This window comes from Lactuca virosa, chromosome 3 (genome assembly GCF_052849685.1).
Source record: "Lactuca virosa cultivar CGN04683 chromosome 3, Lactuca_virosa_CGN04683_v6, whole genome shotgun sequence".
Lineage (NCBI taxonomy): Eukaryota > Viridiplantae > Streptophyta > Magnoliopsida > Asterales > Asteraceae > Lactuca > Lactuca virosa.
The window spans coordinates 142,647,176-142,663,879 of NC_136428.1; positions in this window are offsets into that span (position 1 = coordinate 142,647,176).

The following is a 16,704-nucleotide window of genomic DNA, read 5'->3' on the forward strand; positions in this document are numbered from 1 at the left end:
TGATCACTTATCTTAGGGCCAACGTTTGATTTGAATCAAAGTTCAACAGTGGCTTCTGAAAGCACACTTTGCTATTTAATTTAAGGTTATACTTGCAATTGTAGTTATAAATTTATCCAAGTGGTAGACTGTTAGGTTATGGTGTCTAATCTTAATACTAAATTGGTATATTCATGTAATTAAAAGCAAATTCCTTTTTGGGTTGCCCTCATAACCATAAGTAAGTAGAAATGATATCATGAGAGAGAGAAAATTAGTTTGTTAGATTATTATGTGATTAATAATTTAATTGGAAATTATGGTACATGACATGTTTATATATTATATGATTAATATATTAATTAGAAATAGATAATTAATTTGTTAATTTATTATGTGAATATTAAATTAATATGAGATCAATAAATAATTAATTTGTTAATTTATATGATTAATAAATTAATAATAAATCAATAAGAGTTAATTAATTATTAATCAGATTTAATTGGAATTAATTAAATGTCCAAGGGTTGAATTGTAATTGTTCATAATTTAGCAAGGAAAGAAACTTTTAGAACCCTAATAGTGGTGGACGGATTTGGAAAGGATTGTATGGTTTCTGGAATGTTCCTAAAGCTGATATGGATACCATATTTGAATAGATTAAATATTTATATTATATTATTCATATCTAGGGTTTCCCTTATGTCATCCACACTATAAATAAGACCTCAAGGTGGCTTAATTTCGTTCATACCTTCTCCAAGATAATACTTTGGCCGAAATTTCCTTTCTCTCTCTCTCTCTCTCTCTCTCTCTCTCTCTCTTTCTTTTCTTTATTTATTTCTTTCTTTCTCTCCTCTTCATTCTAGGGTTTCTAGGGTTTTAGGTGTGAGCCATTAGAGGCATCATACTTTTGGTGCTAGCTTTCTAGGATCTACTAAGGAAGGATTCAAGGAATTGTTTTCTATAACAATTCAAAGGTATGTAACCCTAATATGGTGATTTTCGATTTTACTAGGGTTCCTATAGGTTTTTTTGTTCATTGTATGTTACCCTTAAAGTGTTATGACATAGATCCTTATAGGTTGCACTTGTCCTTAAATGTTAAGTGATTTTTTCCTCATGTACTTGTATTTTATAACCTATAAAACCCATCACTATGAACATCCTAAACAAACCAAACATAAAGAAATAGTCTTAAACACATCAAATAAAATAAAAACATAAACTAAAAATGATAGATCACTCATCCTCATCTGAATGACGAGTCCAACAAGTTCCTGCTTCATCTCCTCTATGTTTGGGAAAGTCGATGCCAAATCCTCTGGTAGTGCTATTGCCAAATGCTGCATTAACACTTCCATCGATCTCCCCAAGTAGTTCATTTCCACACTTATATCATCCTAGTAAGCTCTCGACATCACCAAATAGGGATCCATGTGTAATCTATCCCATATGGGTATGTGGCGCTCGGCCTCGGGCTCAGATTCTTCGCATGTCCTTCTAATATTCTGGTGACCCTATCGTGGTTATGCTAGTGCACCCTCTCCTCCAACCGGGTTATCTAAAGGCACCGTGTAGTTCCATCCACCAATTTCACTCACAATCCTAGCATCCTTAAGCAAGCGGGGCTATAGTGGATGCTCCTCGACTCTCGTAAGCATCATATGAATTTAATACTCCAACAAACCATAAGTTCGGACCAATCGAGTCACCAACATCCAACCATAAATTGGGGCTCCTTCTCTTCCCTTTGCTGCTCTCTCAAAAAATAAATATGCCACATGGTAGGGAATATTAAAAACCACCCCGAGGTGAGAATGTACCACAAGAAAAATAAGTCTAATTTGGGGACCCAATCTACCCCTTTCTTTTGGTTGATGGTGAAGGTGATGAGGCGATGAATGAAGCAGTGTATTGGAGACCGAATTTGGCTTTCTGGGGCATTAGATGGTTTGTAGACTCCATGTTCTATGGAAACACAAATGTCATCTTCAGAATCGTCTTGTGGTAACACCCGATGCGTCTCGTTAAGAAAAGTTGTGAAGTTTTAAGTGATAGCATCGAAATGATTGTAGAGGTCGAGTCTCCAATATAAATCCACAAGGCTGCATTGGCGGTCCACCCACCAAGTCTAAAAGTCAAAGCTCTCCTATCGTTTATATCGTCTCAAAATTTAAATAGGAATGTGGAAAAGAATTTCGAACATGTCTCTCGGTAAAATGACTCTTGAGTTCAAAACAATCACCTCCATCCGATGGAAGTAATCCAAAAACCATTCCACGTGTAGAATCTTGTCAACTATGGCTCAACTTGCATTGCAAGCCCCACTTCCATAATCTACTCCTAACCTATAAACGGGGGCAAAGCAATCTCCCGATTATGCAGCCATCCAAAGCGGTTTTTCCACCGGACATGTGTAGCTGGATTGGTGTCTTCACGCCATTGGTACCAATGAAAAAGTAAGGGCTCATTTGGATCCTTTTGAGGAGCTTAGGGTGGTGCCTGTTGTCCTGGACGTCTTTGGGGAGGCATTTCCTACAAAAATAAACAAAAAAAGCATCCAAAACTTCCAGCAAGTTAGAAAACAAAATAAAAAAAATTCTTGCTCTACCTAGTTTCCACGGCGTGGGAACAGCTCGTCCATGCCGTGGCTCAAGAACAGTTCAAAAATCGGGACCTATTTTCTGTATTTTAAGTGTATTCAAATCACAAGGGTTTTTTCATACCTAATATCTCAAACGATTAAGCACCAAAAACAGAAAAATAAGCCATAAACGAGCCGTAAATTGACAAACCCTAAACTCGAAAAAAAACTGCACCCCCTAAAATGATGAAAATCGGCCAAAACAACTTGAAATATACAGTTTTCATGACATATTAAGTAGATTAAAGTAAAAAGCTCTTACCTTTGATGAAGATAAAACCGAAAAATTGAAGAACAACCTAGAGGGAGCGGATACACATGGTGGTGCGATGAAGAAGGGAAAAGTAAAAACTGATTTGATCTGTTAGGGTTATAAAATTTTACCATCTGTGAAATCTCCACGTCATGGAAAATAGGGTTTCCACACCGTGGCATTTTTTCCTATTCGCGATTACGGGATTCAACCAGTCTCCACGACGTAGGAACATCTCATTTACGCCATGGGAACTGGAACTTTCCAAAACAATTTTATGTAAAATGCCCATTCATCACACCCCACACTTTGTTGGTTGCTTGCCCTCATAGTAACCATCATTAGACAAAATTTAGACAAGTGAAAAGAATGAAAAATAGATAAATAAAAACGGAAAAGTAAAACCAAAAAGGAAAGAAAACGATAAACCAAACCACGGGTTTTGAGGATCACGTCCTCCCCTTCGTTGTCTTTATCTATCACACCTTCTTCATAATGTTTGAACCAATGCCCGATGACCTTAAACGTTGTTCTGTCTTCTGTGAATAGCTCAACCGCTCCATGAGGGAATATCTCTTTCACTATAGATGGTCCATACCACCAGGTTTTTAGTTATCCGGGAAATAGCTTCATCCTTGAATTGAAAAGTAAGAGGTTTTCACACGCTTCAAATTATTTAATTTGCTTCCTCTCAATCTTGCATCATGCCATTTCTTTGTCTTATCTTTATAAATAAGAGAATTAGTATATGACTCCTTCCATAATTCTTCCAAGGCACTCATCTGCATCAACCGGTTAGTATGCAATTCCGATAATTCAAAGTTACATGTTTTAAGTGAATATGATTTGTGTTCAATTTCAACCAGAAAATGACAATTTTTACCAAAAACCAACCTATATGGTGTAGTACTAATATGTATTTTAAAAGAAGTACAAAATTCCTAAAAAGCATCATCAAATTTCCTAAACCATTCTTTCTTATTATTACCAACCGACCTCTCTAAAATTATTTTTAGTGCTCTATTAGTGAATTCGGTTTGCCCACTCGTTTGAGAGTGACAAGATGTTGAAAATCTATGGTGTACACCATATTTTTGCAATAACTTTGTGAGTTGTTCATTACAAAAGTGGATACCTCGATCACTTATTAATGCTTACACTCTTCACTGAAATCAAATTCTGCATCTTTTTTCATCCGCTGGCACTTGGGAACTGTAATCTTCAAAAAGTATTTTATGAACCTCCTATAAAAACATGCATGACAAAGAAAAGACTGCACTTCCCGAGCACTCCTCGGGTAGGGTAAGCTTTTTATAATATATATCTTAGATTTTTCGACTTCTAAACCTCTTTTTGAAACAACATGACCCAATTTTAGACCTTGGTCGACCATAAAGTAACATTTTTCAAAATTTAAGACCATGTTAGTTTCAATACATCTTTGAAGATTTTTCACAAGGTTTTTAAGACATATATCAAAGGAGTCTCCATAGACAGTAAAATCATCCATGAAGACTTCTATGATATTTTCAAAATATTCTGAAAAAATACTTACCATACACCTTTGAATGGTAGTGGGTGTGTTGCAGATGCCGAAGGGATACGTCGGTATGCGAATGTTTCGTACAAGCAGGTGAATGTCATTATGTGTTGATCTTCTAGTGTCACTGGAATATGGGGAAAGCTCGAAAATCTATCCAAATAGCAGTAGTATGATTTTCCAACCAGTCTTTCCAACATTTGATCAATGAATGGAAGTGGAAAATGATCTTTTCGGGTGGTTGCATTTAATTTTATGTAATCGATGTAGATACGCCATCCGCTCTGAATTCAAGTTCGGACCAATTCTCCTTCTTTGTTTTCTACTACTGTAACTCTCCAGCTTTCTTTGGTACGACTTGAACTGGGCTGACCCATTTTCTGTCAGATACGGGGTATATCATTCTAGCTTCTAAGAGCTTCATAACCTCTTTCTTGACCACTTCCAACATTGGAGGGTCCACTATTCGTTAGGCCTCTTGAAAGGATTTGAAATCTTCCCCCATCAGAATTTTGTGCATACAGAGAGATGAACTAAGTCCTTTTATGCCAGCTCTGGTCCACCCAATCGCATTTTTGTACTGCTTCAGAATTGCGACTAACTTAGTTTCTTCTTTCTCTGACAGCTTGTTTGATATGATGATTGGAAGTGTTTCTTTTTCTCCAAGATACGCGTACTTCAGATGTTTCGACAAGGTTTTGAGCTCCTGTAAGTCCCGAATTCTCCTACAAATCAATCGATTCACTTTGATGGTGCGGAATCCCAATCAAAGTGTATGATGCAAGATCAAATATGAAATAAGAACAAAAGATTAATCTTCAATGCACACTATTAGATTGAATAGTTGGGTACATACGATGTTGATTACACTTGTTCTTTCTCTGTTTCTCACCAAATCACGTCCAGAGCATATGGCAGCCCCTTAGAACGTCCCACCCTTACTTCTTACCCATTTTCAAGCCTAAATAACCCTATATATACCTAGGCCTTATATCCAAAGCCCAGCCCAAAACCCAAACAATACAATATTAAGCCCAACCGAAATCACATGAGATTTAGACTAATGGGATTTAGGCCCTAGACCAAAAACTAATAGTTTATGAAAAGCAAAGTATAAACCACAATTTATGACCTAACAATCTCCCCCTTGGTTTATAGCTTTCTTTTCACTTAGAATAAACCATAATTTAGTCCTAACAATCTCCCCCTTGGTTTATTGCTTTCTTTTCTTTTCAGTCATCCTTGATCTTTGACTTCAGCTTTTGTCTTCGATTTATTCACAACTTCAAGATGAACATATGAGTTTTCTTCATGAATAACTTCATCTTTAGTAGTTAGGCTTTTCTTCAAAATTTGACTTTGAACGCACGCTGGGTGTAGAGACTTCATGTAAGGATTCTTGAAAATCAGCACTTGCAGCTTTGAGAATCTCCAGAGAAAATAACAGAGAGACCGATTCTTCTGGATCACTTTAGCAGGTTCATAGATAGCAGCAAATTGATTGAGGAGGCTTCAATGCAATCTGTCACATAACTTCAAGTACAACTTCACCTTGCTTCTAGGGTTGAAAGATTGTATGTTGAAAGATAATCTTCACTTCTTATTCCTTTGAATGAATGTTCTTTGTCGATCATTGATGTGTCTTGAAAAGTAACCATTGAGTAAAAAGTCCTTGTGGATCACAGAGCTATAAAAACCCTTCTCACCACAGTTGTTCAAGGATGTAACCTTGGCTCAGAAAGAAACTTCTCGCAGTATCTGTGTGAACACGGAGAAACGCACTACGATTTCTTGAGTATCGGAGAACTACTCGTGGCTAGTTTTGATGTTATCCCATGTAAATCCTAGATCAAAGATCTCAATACAGTTATCAAGTTAACGAGTTAACTTGGCCCTTGGTGAGACTTTCAGCGATACTTGTTTCCCTGTTGGGTGAATCGCCCTGGTGCTGTGGCAGTTCTTAGGTAAAGAAAGCTGACAAGACCAATCTGACAATTTCTACCGTTTCAGACTTTCAATTCCTTAGATACAACAGTTCTTTAAAAGGAAACTGACTGACAGGCATTTTGTACAATGTCACACCAGGTATGAGCCATTATCCGTCAATTCATGAGTGAAATCTAGAACATTTAAAACGTTCACCGTCAATTCAGAAACAAATGGTTTTGGATTTTGGGTTTCACTTAGAGTCATGGTGACAATGACATTTAAGATCATAAACACAGACTTTTTGGCAACCGTCAGCCGAGTTGTTTTATATTCGAACCTCAAGGGGTACCGGTATGTGGAAATGATTTGATGGAGAAAATTTTAGATATGGGTGTAGAATGGTTGGGTGTTTCACATTGGCCATGGTGAAAATGACCTTTGATCATTAACATTTGATGCGAAGACTCCTATTAAGACTGATATATGTCTCAATATGGAAGAGTCTATCACTCGCATTTGAATTTTCCGTAAATTCCTTGTGAAAGATGTGTGAAGTGAAATGACCGTCAATTCCTTTCCAAGTCGCTTCACCTTGTTCAGAATATTCCGATACAATCTCCTTGAGTCTCTTCTTCTTAAGAATTCACATTTCAAGACAAACAAAATTTGAGATAAAAACAAAATAAAACTAAACTTAGCACACAAACAAAACAACTAAAAATAAAAATAAAAATTAAAATACACTCAAAACAATGAAGATATTTTTGGATTTTTGTTTTTTTTTATAAAAAATAAAAAGAAATAAAACATATTTTTGTATTTTGGATTTATGTTTTTTATAAAGAAATAAAAAGAAATAAAACATATTTTTGTATTTTTGAATTTTAAGAAAACAGAAATAAACATATTTTTGAAAATTTTGAATTTTATGTTTTTTTTTAATTATTTTAATTCTCCCCCTAAATTTGTGCATATAAGAAAATATGAACAAATTTACCAAAAATAGAAATAAAATACAAAATGTACAGAACATAAACTTTTGGGATCAAAAGTTGTCAAGCAATTTAACTTGCTCTTTATCACTAAATCTCATATCACTTCCCAAAAGTACTTACAAAGGAAAAACAACTTTTTGAATTTTTTGTTTTAATAATTTTTTTTATATTTTTGAATTTTTAATTTCTCCCCCTTAATTTGAGCATAGAGGAGAAAGGAAATAAAAGCGCAAATATAAACAAACAAAAATTGTCTTTGAAATAAATCATGTGAACAAAAACTCAAGAGTATCGAAAGAATTCAAACCGTAAGTCAGCAACTGAAGACGGATTCAGATGACTTGATAACAACAAGCAAATGCATTAACAAGTTCAGCCTAAGTTGTGTTTCATTTCTGGAACGAAGTTAACACACTCAAAATTCAACACACCGTTAAGTACTATCCCCATTTGTGATCATTTCCTTCTTCCTTCCCCGCAAAGGATACATATCCTCAATTAAAGTTCTGAATGTTGTACAGTTGAGAGATGTCTCCTATCATGTGCTCGGAACAACCACTATCAACAAACTGAGGTCTGATGATATTCCTCCATGACTGCTCTAGCACAGAGTACGGGATTAATTGGTCTTTGGGACCCAACCCATTTTGAAGATGGGTTGACCTTTCTCATCTACGCAAGGTACTCTCTTCCATGACATATCTTGTTTGTCAGACACAGAACATGAAAAATAAAAAGAATTAGAATCATTAGATGATTTGGGAGTGCAAAACTTTGGTAGCCATCTGTAATCGGGTTTAACCCATTTCATGTTTGATCGGATGGATGCCTTAGCACTTGCTTTAGAACTTGAAACCGATCGCCGAGATGACTTTGAACTAGATGATTTTGGTTTAACTGAGCCATCTCTTGAATTTGGCTTCTTGGCCGGCATACCCTTCTTGACTTTGGGAGTTGGATTCTTGGCCTTGTTCATGTTCCAGTCACCATTGCGCGATTGTGACCTCGAAGGGTTCGTTTTGGAGGATCTCCCTCTTGGCACGTCCTGCCATCCTTGTCTGTAGTAAGGAACATATGCATGATGTGGGCAATTTCTGGCAGTGTGACCTGGAGTCCCACAGTTAAAGCAAGTCTGTCTTTTCATGTAAATCAGATTGTGACTTGGTCCTTGTCCAACAGAAGTTCGTTTTGAAGAACTTCCCCAATCACAAGTACAAGAACATTCGTTAGACTGCTTGACAGACTTTTGTGATTTGGAATTTTCAACAGCGGGAGTGTCATCATCACAAGCTTTTGAGATACTTCTAGCAGACTCAGAAATGATTGATTTCTGCTCACTCCCATCTTGCATTGCTACGTTCTCTGTCTCTGAAGTAGAAGCATCAGAGTTGCTCACCTCACCACAAGTTTTTGAATCATTTTCAGCAGAACAAGAGTTATTTGTCTTCTGCTCATGCCCATCTAGCACTGTGATCTGCTCAGCACATGAGGTAGAAACATTAGTATCATTCACCTCAATATTCTCAGTTGGGCGAGATTTTCAGTCTTAACTGAAGCTGATACAGGGGGTGGGCCAAACTGAGCAGGTGTCTTTACCTCATTCGTTTCAAGGGGTGGGTTATAGTTATCATTGAACGGAGGTGGAACACTGTGATACCCTAGACCCTTATTCTGATTATCTTTAAATCTTAATTGTTTTTGTATCATGGACACAACTACCTCACTTGACACATCAAATTTCTTAAAGTTAAATTCAACATCTTTATATTTAGCTTTTAATGCATCAAGTTCGACAGTTAATTCGGCAATTTTTAATTTAGCATAATCATAATGTTCACATTTAGTACTATATTCTTCTTGAAGTTTTCTAAAGTCCTTGTTTTTGGCCTCTAATTGATTTTTAAAGGTTTTTGAGCCTTTCTGAGTGTATATCCTTCATATTTAAGGTCCTCATTGTCTCTACGTAATATATCAATATGATCACGAAGAAATTTAATTGTATCACTACAAGCTTGAGAACAGAAAGTTTCATTGACCTCTTTTGTGATTGATGAACTCATTATTAATTTTTTTTAACAAAAATAGTAATTGTTTTAAGTGCCCTTTGATTTAAAAAAACTCGAAAGTCAAGCTAGAAAGTCAAACTTGAAAGGTCAAAATTGAAAAGTCAAACTTAAAAGTCAACCTTGAAAAGTCAAACTTGAAAACCATGAAAGTCAAACTTGAAAAGTCAACCTTGAAAGTCAAACTTAAAAAGTCAACGTTGAAAGTCAAACTTGAAAAGTCAACCTTAAAAATCAAATCTGAAGGTCAAACGTGAAAACTTGAAAGTTAAACGAGAATGTCAAAGTTAAAGGTCAAAGGTCAAACTTAAAAGTCAAAGGTCAAAGTCAAAGTTTTTTTTGTCCAAAAAGAATAACCTTTACTGAAAACAAAAGTTTCTAAACCAAAACAAAAATTTCTAGATTAAAACCGAGAGTATTTGACTTAAAAACGAGAGTATTTGACCAAACACGTGACTTTTTGATCAAATATGATGCCTAAGGAGCAAAAACGAAATCATTGGATCAAAAATATGGAAATTTGACCAAAAATAAATTAAAATATGGAATTTCCGAGATTCTAGCCGAGATTGCGAGGTTGAGGATCCGAATCCGAGAGAAGTAGAACCGAGAAGCTGAGGATCCGAACCGGGAAGAGTCAGACCGAGAAATGGATTCGAGATCGTCGGACCGTAAACGAACTGCTGACCGAGATCTTGCGAGGCGCGTCCGAGATTTCCGAGGCCGAACCGCGAACACGCTGCTGAGAACCGAGAACATCCGAAGTGTACTGCTTTTTGACCGGATCCGATGAACAATAACCGAGACCGAAGATCTCGCCTGGATTTCGCAAATATTGGCCAAAAATCACCCAAAACTTGCCAAAAACACGGGATTTTCAATATTTTAATGCTAAAATCGATCTAAACTCCTAAAATATGAAGAACACGAAGAACAATGGTGTGACAACCCGAAATTTCTATTCTGTACAACATTTCAATTCAATAGAAGTCAGAACAGTTTCTGCTAACTTTCAAGCTTTTTGGAATAAGTTCGAGTCTTTTTAAGTTAGTACTTCAGGAGATACCAGGAGAGAGGATGCTCTAGGGTTTATTGTGTAACAATAAATTCCCAAAGCTCCAAGAGTTTGGAGTTTACGGCCTAAACAAAGGTGTTTACGGCCGTAAACCCTAAATTGGGGGTATATATATGACACTTAGTCATTATTTACCATTTTTCACAAATTCAAGATCCAAACTCAATTCTCTCTCAAGTATCATCCAACAATTCTTCAAGATCTTCAACTTGTAAGTGTTTCTAGCCCTATTAAGTTGATATATTGCTTAATCTAGTGATTTAACACACTTCCATCAGTGAAATCATTCCAAAACGTTAGATCTTCAAGTTTCACCAAGAACACCAAGAACACACACTAGTGTTCTTGGACTTTTAGCACCTTTTCAAGCCTCTATCTTGTAAGTACTTCTATCCTAGAGTATATTAAGGCTTGTTACACTTCTATACATCAAGAAAACACCAAGGAAACCAAGGATCAAAGGTGTTTACGGTCCAAGAACACCTTGGACCGTAAACCCTAAAAAGGGTGCCAAAGTGTGCCCTAGTCCCTTCTAAGCCTTGGAAACTTGCATAGATCCCTTCCCTAATGAGTTAAGTACATGAAAACATCAAAAGACCATAAACCATTTGGGTTTACGGCCGTAAACCCAAAGGCAAATGATCCAGGGACCGTAAACTCCCTTTAGGAGTGAAATGGTGCCCTAATCACTTCCATAGGCTTATACTTCAAGTGGAAATGCTTCTAAGGACTTGTAGAGATTCAAAACAACACATGGTCAAAGAAGCATGAGTTTACGGCCATAAACTCATGGGTTTACGACCGTAAACTCAATGAGTTATGGTCAAAAAACCGTAAACTCATATAAAGGGTTCCCTTGAACCCTAAACTCAATAGCAATGTCCTACAACATTTAGATGCAATCCTTAGCACTTTTAACACTTATATAAGGTGTTTTTCATGCCCTAGGATGTCTTAACTTTGTTAATTAGTTGTTTAAAGACTAATTGGATACATATATGTGTTATTATATGTTAACTAGGATCATTGTGTGTGTACAAGTCTTCACTTGACACCTAGCAATCCTATATCATCAGTTCATTCAAACCACTCACTACAGGTGAGTTCATACCCCTTAATTAACCTTTTAAATGTTTTTAAATGCTTTTATGGGGGGGGGGAATACAAGTTGAATTATTATAGTTATTATATCAATCACATGTGATTAATAACTACCAAACAAGTGGATTTCTTACTTTTCAAACTGTGTTACCAAACAGTTTTACTTCAAACTGTTTTACAAACTCCTTTTCATGTCAAATACTTTTACTTAAACTCTTTTAAACTTATAGTCTGTTAAATGTGTATCTATATAGATATAGTTATATAAGTAGTATTGAAAGGACTTAGGACTGATAGCTCACCTTACTTCCTGTTCCTTGTTTGGTTATGGACTTAGGGTATTAGGGTTATCTGTCCGAAGGTCGTTTGAATCCTAGTTATATATTATGTATAAGTATATAGATACAAAGGTTCCTTCTTTCATTCAGCTCCATACCTTTGGGTAGCAAGGTTATACATACATGTTCATACATTACTAGTAAGCTACTATAGGAGTAGTTTAGGAAGATACTAATACTATTACTAAAACAATGAAACATACAAAGAGTCAGTTCATACATGAAACAATACCATACAGAGTAGATAACAAACAATACCATATAGAGAAAGAGATAACAAACAATACCATACAGAGAAAGAGATAACAAACAATACCATACAGAGAAAGAGATAACAAACAATACCATACAGAGAAAGAGATAACAAACAATACCATACAGAGAGAACATACAGGCTAGATAGAGGTAGAACATATAATACAGCTAGCACATTCATTACATATACATTATTACAGTTATGTGAGCCACCTAACGGGGCATGGCACTACCTGCCATGACCGTTTTTGTATCCAGAATCTCCTTAAATGGGGAGCGTATGAGTTTGTGTATAGATCTATACTGGATTGACTATCCTACACCTTGCTGCTCGCTACAGTGGGATTTGCAAGTCTACGGGTGCCAAACGTCATTTCTTATGACGTCTTACATCGTCGTTTTTCTATTGAGTCGGTAGCAGGATACAGGCCGATCACATGGTACTTTAAATAACAATTGGTTTAAAGTAGTTAGTACAACAGTAGTTACTTAATACAACACTACAGTACTATATCATTTTCCCATTACATTTACTTTGTGATATTTACACAATAAACAATAATGTAAAAAACTATATTTTTGGTTAATGATAGTCGGATTTGGGAAAATACACACTCTTACAAGAGACACACACACATATACTAGATGCCTTGGTAGAAGGCTACTTTTAGTAGGAAACATAGGGTTTTCTAGGAGAGTTCAAACAATTACAAACTTTTACAAACATATACAATTACAAACTTACAAAACAATTTCATACAACTTCAGACACTAATATACTTATGATCTCACCAGCTTTAAAGCTGATAAACTCTTTCAAAATAACTTGTATTCTCAGGTCGCCAGTAGGCAGGTACCGGAGCCAGGTTTTTGCGAAGATGGAGCTCGTTCAAGACTCATCTTTATTTTGATGTATATTATTTTTGGTGTCTATATAACTTGACTAAACACACTTGTATGAAATTATATTATTAATGCAATGGATGATGTTGTTGCTTGTTTACTACTTTGCATTGTTGTGATACTGTACATGACGTCCTCCACCCCCGAACGATTCCGCCGTTCCGGTTTTGGGGTGTGACAGATTGGTATCAGAGCATTGTTTATAGTGAATCGAGTGTATCAACCCATAAAAGATATACGAACTATAAACACAGCGGGATTAAAATACTCTGATAAAGAGTTTATAGTTTTAAATAATAAAATATTTAACCAAGTATACATACCTGCATTCATACTAAAATCAGTGTCACTAGGACAGAACAAAAGTATTACGATTGTTGGACAACACAAGTAGACTTAGAGACATATGGTCAACCCTGGGAAGATGTAGCATGATCAACTACATTATCCGAGGAGTGATTAGCATGTGCCTAAGTGTGGTTGTGAGGTTGCAACAAGTCTAAAAACTTACCAACACTTCTACAACGAGAATAGTAGAACAGAACATAAACTTAAAATACTATAGGAGTATTTTGTGTTACTATTAATTACTTATCTGAGAACTAAAGGTCTTTATTAAGTATGTCAATAGTTGCGGAGTGGATACGCTAAGGTTATAGGTAACTAGGATGGCATAGACTTAGAATCTGTAATATTTGCTCTACTTCTTGTTCCTTGTTTGGTTGTGGGCTTAGAGTTAGGATCACTTATTCGAAGGTCTATCCTGTCTAGGTTACCTATGACTGGTATGCACTACACAAATGTTGGAGTAACTGATAAAGATCATCTTATAATTATCTAGTTAGTTCGTCTATTGATTATTTCCTTTTCCCTTTTCTCTCGTAGATATAATGGCTGGATTCCATCTTCCCGGAGACCCGTACTATCCCCACCACGGCAATGCAGGATGGCTGGGAGAAGAGCCAGAAGATGATCACCCAATCCCTTTGGATGATCACGAAGCTGAAGGCTTTTCTGATGGTTTTGACTCAGAGCCTGAAGTCAACAACCTACCCCCAGCTGCTCAAGACCCAAACCTGAACCCTCGTCCAACATTTCAAGGACCCACTCCTATGTGGGCCACAAACTTGAACAGATGGAGTCAGGAACAGGGTCAACCCATACCCTACCATGGAGATAGAAGCTTCTACAACCTCACTGAGGGAGGTTCAGCTGACAGGGTCCTACCCATAATGGTCCGTAGGATTGCTCGTAACACTGAGCAAGGTCGAGCAGCTATTGACCGAGTAGTGGAGGTTGAAGCCAACTCTGGCGTTAACACAGTCCACATTCGCCAACTAGAGTCTGCTCATGAAAGGACTCAGGTCCGCAATGCAGTTCTACAGAGGGAACTTACTGAAACCCAAGCTGAAGTCAGGGAACTTCAAGCTCAACAAGCAAGATCTGATAGGCGCGTGAGAGACATAGAACGCCTTCTGTCGGATTCAAGAACTCACTCTAGTAGTTCTCGTCGCCGATAGAGTCTTATCGACTTCTCTTTTGGATATAACCTAGTTTGTGTAAAAACTCTAGTCTAATTTCCTATCTTTGTAAATCTTAGACCCGTTAGGTCTTGATTTGGAAGTAGTCTGTCAAAATTTTCCATCTTGGTTGATGTAAGTGATGGGATTTCAGAGCATTCTAACACTCCTATGGTGTACATGCAACCCTAGAAACCTTGGATCTATGTTTGACTAAGATACATGCAAATAATTATTTTTCCAAGGTTCTTATCCTATGTAGCATGGCATGGGGAACTTGAATCAAATAAAGCTAGTAGAATTACTTACCTTGTAGTTGTAGTTGATTGCTTGGAGTTTTAGAGCCTAGCACCAATAGTGTGGATGCCTCAAATGGAAATCACAAATCACCACAAACTTGGAATTTTGAGAGAATAGTAATCACCTTTCTTGAAATCGGCCCTCCTGCTTTACTTACCCATGTCTTTTCATTTCCATGAGATCCATGGGTTAAAGCTCCATGGAGTATCCATGGACTTTCCATGCAAGCCTAGCCCATTCCAAATAAGTATTAGCCCACACTATATAAATACAAGAGCCCATATTTAATTAGTCATACTTTTGATCTCTAAATTAATTCTAGATTAATTCTAGATCAATACTAATTAAATAATATGATTTTATATTAATATATTAGGACTTATAATATATTAATAAATCATAACTTATACTATTCTCAAACGATTATCCATAAATTGTTCGGGTGAAGTGCAACCTAAATGGACCATGTCGGGTCGGGTCAAGTACATACCAAATATAGTTATGGACTTAGACACTATATCCAACAGTCTCCCACTTGGATAAGTCTAATAACTATAGTTGCAAGTATGACTTCAGGAACCGATCAGCAATCGTAGCTTTTTAAACTCTGTTGAACTATGAAGCGCCATTTTAGATAAGTGATCATATAATCCTCTGTTCTAGATATCAGCCGGACAAATACATGGAACATGGTCTTGCTTATTGTCCATCATTTGTTTCCCGATTTCCGATTTGTTTGACATAGAACTTAACTGAACACATCAATTTAGTTCTGACCGGGCCCGGTACATAGGTCAAAACAAAATCATCGAGGGGCCCAGATATCGCTTCTAATCCTAGAAGGAACAGATAAAGTTCGACTCATATGTTTGCTCTACTACTTGTTGAATTACACACAAAAGCATGGTTTATAACATCGAGTTACCAATGCGTTTTCGTGCAATCAATGCATAACCAACTCATAGGCAACAAATCATATCTCTAGGTTTGAAGACTTATATGATATTACCGTCTCACGATCACTCGAGATAAATTCCATGAAGCGATACAAGTGAGCGTGGGTTGAATCCAATACTCAGAACTTATGAGCACTCATGAGTGTTGTAGCCCCGCTTTGTCTAACATCTTAGACCTCTACAAGCCAACCCATGACAGTCTTGATTCATATCTACTTCCAACATATGACCGACTGTGGAGAGTTTGAATAATATGATATAAACCATAACATAATTATTCTGGAAGTCAAAACATGCAAAAAGAAATAATAGTAAACGATTGACAAGAGATAGCAACACTTTACTCATAAATAACAGCTTTTATTTATCATCAAATGTCAATTACATTTTACAAATTTCAAGATTATCTAACTACTAAAACTAATATCATCCTTCAGCCCTATGCTCCGAGCATGCTGGAGATGCTTAGCCCGAGTCAGTCCCTTCGTGAGGGGATCTGCTGGGTTCTCATCCGATGATACCCTATTTGCCACGAGGATTCCTTCTTCTATTCGATGTCTGATGAAGTGATATTTTCTGTCAATGTGTCTGGATCTCCCATGATCTCTTGGTTCCTTGGCTAAGGCAACCGCACTATTGCTGTCATAGAAAATCTCCATTGGCTCCTTTATAGCTGGTACAACTCCAAGGTCTCCGATGAAGTTCTTTAGCCATATAGCCTCCTTTGCTGCCTCGCTTGCTGCTATATACTCTGATTCACAAGTGGAATCAGCCACTGTCTCCTGCTTGGAACTTTTCCAAGTAATTGCCCCTCCGTTTAGAGTAAAGACCCAGCCCGACTGAGAGC